Raw genomic sequence first — 4322 nt, 5'->3', positions numbered from 1 at the left:
GCGCCCAGCGCCCAGACCCCGCGCCCCGCGCCTCCGCTGTCCGCAGCCTCGCGCGCTTCAGGGCTCGGCAGGAGGCGGTCGACGCCAGGGAACTGTTGCCACAATAAAACACATCACGCGGACCTGGGACCTGCGCGGCGATGGGACCTTTGTAACCGGAAACTGCAAGATCGAAGGCGTTTAAGGCACACCCGGGATGCCCTCTCTCCAGAAAGGAGTGAGGGGGAGCTCCCGCTGCCCCGCCGAGTTAGTTTTAAAAGTATCCTAGGCGCTGGCATCCTTCGGGGACGTCTTATTTTTTCCAAGGCACCGTGGGACACGCCCCTACCCCTGCTGCCCGAGCCGGGCGCTCAAGCTGTTGGTTTTGGGGTTACAGACCCCGAGGGGAGGGTAGGAGGCGGCTGCAGAAAGGCGGCGTAGGGGTCCAGTCCGCCGAAGCCCTGGAGGACAGGTGGGAGGTGGAGGCGGCCCGGATGGCCCCAGACGGCAGTGTCGCGCGGGGCCACCTTGGAGAGGACGGTGACGCAAACCGAAGCCCACACAGTGAAGAAAACCAGACTTTTAGGATCACAAACAGCTCAGCAGCAGCGAAATGGGTCATGCAAATCTTTTTTTTTTTTTTTTTAATGGAAGAGGCATTTTTATGAGCTGTTGCCTTGTAAGGAAAGCCTTGTGGATGAGTGTACCTATTTCTCTCAAAGAATTAACATGGTGTCATCCCCAAACGGCAGACCAGGCGGACTGCCCAAATGAGCAACAAGTTGTTCTTTACTGGATTTTTTTTTCTTTTTATCCTATTTCCAATAAATATTAATTTTCCAGAATAAATTTTGAAAGGCTAAATTAAATAAATGTTAAAAAGCTGAAAGAGATCTAGACATTGTTTACCGGTCCCTTATTTTACAGGCTGCAAACCTTTGCTCAGAGAGGTTAAGTGACTTAGATGGGGAGTGTGTGTGTGTGTGTGTGTGTGTGTGTGTTCAGGCGGGGGCGGGAGAGGAGTTAATGAGGGAATCCCTGAAGAGGAACCGGGTGACCTTCTTCAGTCCCATGTGTCCACAACACCGGGAAAATACTAGTATGGATTCTTGGAAGTGTAGTAAAATTCTGGATTCTGCTAAGGAAATAAATGGTCAGCTCTGTTATAGGATTATTTGCTTTATAGCATTTGAACTCCTTTCTCTCTCCTTACGGCTGTGATGCCTGTCAATTTTCCTTTGACTAAAACTGAAGAAGAAGAAAGATAAGGTGAAACTCAAGCCAAGGCTTTATGATTATTGAGCAACAGACGTTAAAAATTTGTGAATGGACAGTTGCAATAAGGCTAATGTGGTGTTTTAGAAACATCTCCGAAAGTATTAACTCATGGGTGCAATAAGTCACATGAAACGTTCCAACTACAAACTGGAAAATTCTCAACTAGAAGAACTCAACAAAGAGGATGCCTATAAAATGTTCTGGAGAAAGTTTAAGGAAAGTTTGTAGGATGAACCTTGAAACTGAAATTCTACAGATGTTTTTTCTTTTTTTCCTTTGAAGGCAAGCTGTGAACAGATGTTTGCTAGGATATCAGTGTGAAGAAATGATACCCAAATGCATTGTGCAGGTATCTTTTGAGACTTCCTACGATTTATAGTCCAAAGGTGTGAAAAATGCCCCTTTTAAAGGTATGTGCTCGAGCCTGCTCATAGTGTCTCATGAGAGCCAGTTCTCAGGACTGTTTGGATTAGCTGTTCAACACAGCCATTGCTAAAACTTACATTATATAAACTCACAATTAGTTATATTAAAAGCAAAGGTAATAAGTACAGCTCATCAGGTCCTAATTATTTCATTACAACTTCCTGCGTTTCTGAGTTTATTTACGTCTCTTGAATCATGGTGTGCCACTCTGCGTCTCTTCCCAACTCCATCTTCATGACCACATTGATAGTTTAAAATCAGCCAAGGTAGGACGAGGTATACTACGTGCTGTGCTGAGTCGCTCAGTCGTGTCCGACTCTGCAACCCCACGGACTGTAGGCCACCAGGCTCCTCTGCCCATGGGGATTCTCCAGGCAAGAATACTGGAGTGGGTCGCCATACCCTCCTCCAGGGGATTTTCCCAACCCAGGGATCAAACCCAGGTCTCCGTCATTGCAGGCAGATTCTTTACTGTCTGAGGCACCAGGGAAGCCCAGGTACACCATGAAAATTGATAAATGCTACAAATCAAGGCTTTCTCCTTACCCTCCTTCCTACCCCAACTCCATGGCCCCCGAGGGACACACCACTGCCTGTTTGTTTTCTAGAATGCCAAGGAATGACTCTGTCCTGTTCACTCTCCTCTGACCCCTCTCTGCAGTGAAGTAGGCTTTGTCACCCCCAGCCTGAGCCACAGAATGTGTGCTGGTATCATTTCCATGTCTCCCTTCACTGGAGCTGGAGCCCTCTTCTAAGGCTCCAGGCTCTGTGTCCTTAACTATCCTGCTCTGGTATGTTCCACTTTGAAGACTCCTAGAGCAAAAAGTCCTTCAAGGCTCACCGAAGCAGAGCGATCACTTGCTCACTTTAAAGTTGGATGTGCTGTGTGTGCTTCGCTGCTCGTGTCCGACTCTGTGACCCCATGGACTTAATAGCCCACCAGGCTCCTCTGTCCGTGGGGACTCTCCAGGCAAGAATACTGGGGTGGGTTGCCATGCCCTCCTCCAGGGAATCTTCCCAACCCAGGGATCAAACCTGGGTTTCCCACACTGCAGGCGGATTCTTTACTGTCTGAGCCACTGGAGAAGCCCAATTTTTCTCATCAGTTATGAGTCATCTCTGGAAGGTCAAGTCTTTACTTCCATTTGGAATCTATGTAATCCTGAGTTTTGTCTTTTTTTTTTTTTTCCTGGAGTGATGTGGGTATCATAAGGATTGGTGCCTCTTAAAGTTTACCGTGCAGGCCCTGTTAAAATGCAGATTATGATTCAGTAGGTTTAGGGATGCGGCCTCAAATCCCAGATTTCTGAAAGACTCCCAGTGGTTCTGTCACTGTTGGTAGAGGATCACACTTGGAGTTGGAAAGGTATAGAACACATCAGAATATCAAATCATTACTTCATTATGTTTGGTTATCTTTTTGTTTGTTTGTTTGTTTAGCTGTGCTGCCCAGCATGTGGGATCCCAGTTCCTTGACCAGGGATTGAACTTGTGCTGCCTGCAGTGGAATGCATAGTCCTAGCCACTGGACCGCCAGGGAATCCCCTCATCATTACTTCAAAAGACAGAAAGGAGAAAGGAAAAATGGCTAGAAGGAGAAAGGACTGAGCAGGAAAATGACAGGGAAGAATAAGATGAAGATCGTTAGACAATCAAGCACAGAGAAAAAGAAACCCTGGGCTCATTTTATCAAGGTATTCTCCCTCCAGGAAGGAACTTGATTACATCGAATCACAACTAGGAGCCTGGCTGCCACACCAGCTTCTTCTATTCCTTTTCCCTGGTAGAGAATGGATCTTTGTGGGTTACTGTGTCAGAGTGAAGAAGAAAAGAAAATCCTTACTTGCCATCGCCCAAACTGTGGAGTTAGTTTTCCTCTTCGGTCTGTTCTGAAAGTTATACTTCCAAGGATGATGGGAAAACGAGAGAGCAGCCCTGGGGGCATTCGTATATCAGGGAGGGGCGTTAGATTTCACATTGAAAACTCTCCAAGTTTAGTTCAGACTCTGAGATTTTCTAGGCAGTGGGACATCAGAGAAATAAATTCTGATCCCAACCACCAAATCCACTGAGTTTACCAGCATTCTTCCTATGCATAGAAAAATCATGTGCTGACTTTCGGCGGAAGCGCTCGCCTGAGGCTTGCGGCGCAGCCCAGATTGCGTTCTCCGCCGGTCAAGGCTGGAGTCCGCGGTGTGGAGCATTCACCCTCCCGGGGCACGGCTGGCCGCTTTCCTGAAACCAGATTTTTTCCATCTAAATTCACGTCGGTTCTTATTTCTCTTGCTGGCTGGGTCTGTAAGCGGACGGGGAAGTACTGTGGAGAGGCCCGTAGTGCGAAGCTGTGTGCCAAGTGCTTTGCAGATGCTTTAAAAATTCTTGCAGCATTCAGGTGCTGAAGAAATTTTGGGATTCCGGTGAGGCTGGTAAAAAAGCCTGTTGGGCAGCTGTGTCAGCGTGTTATGATGCCGTCTCGTACCAACCTGGCTACTGGAATTCCCAGTAGCAAAGTGAAATACTCAAGACTCTCTAGTACAGATGAGGGCTACATTGACCTTCAGGGAGAAACTCACTGCTAAAGCCAGCAGATTGTGGGAATCTTCCTTCTTTCCTGATGTCATGAGATCCAATTTATCAAA

This window comes from Odocoileus virginianus, chromosome 27 (genome assembly GCF_023699985.2).
Source record: "Odocoileus virginianus isolate 20LAN1187 ecotype Illinois chromosome 27, Ovbor_1.2, whole genome shotgun sequence".
NCBI lineage: Eukaryota > Metazoa > Chordata > Mammalia > Artiodactyla > Cervidae > Odocoileus > Odocoileus virginianus.
This window is presented reverse-complemented; position numbering follows the sequence as displayed.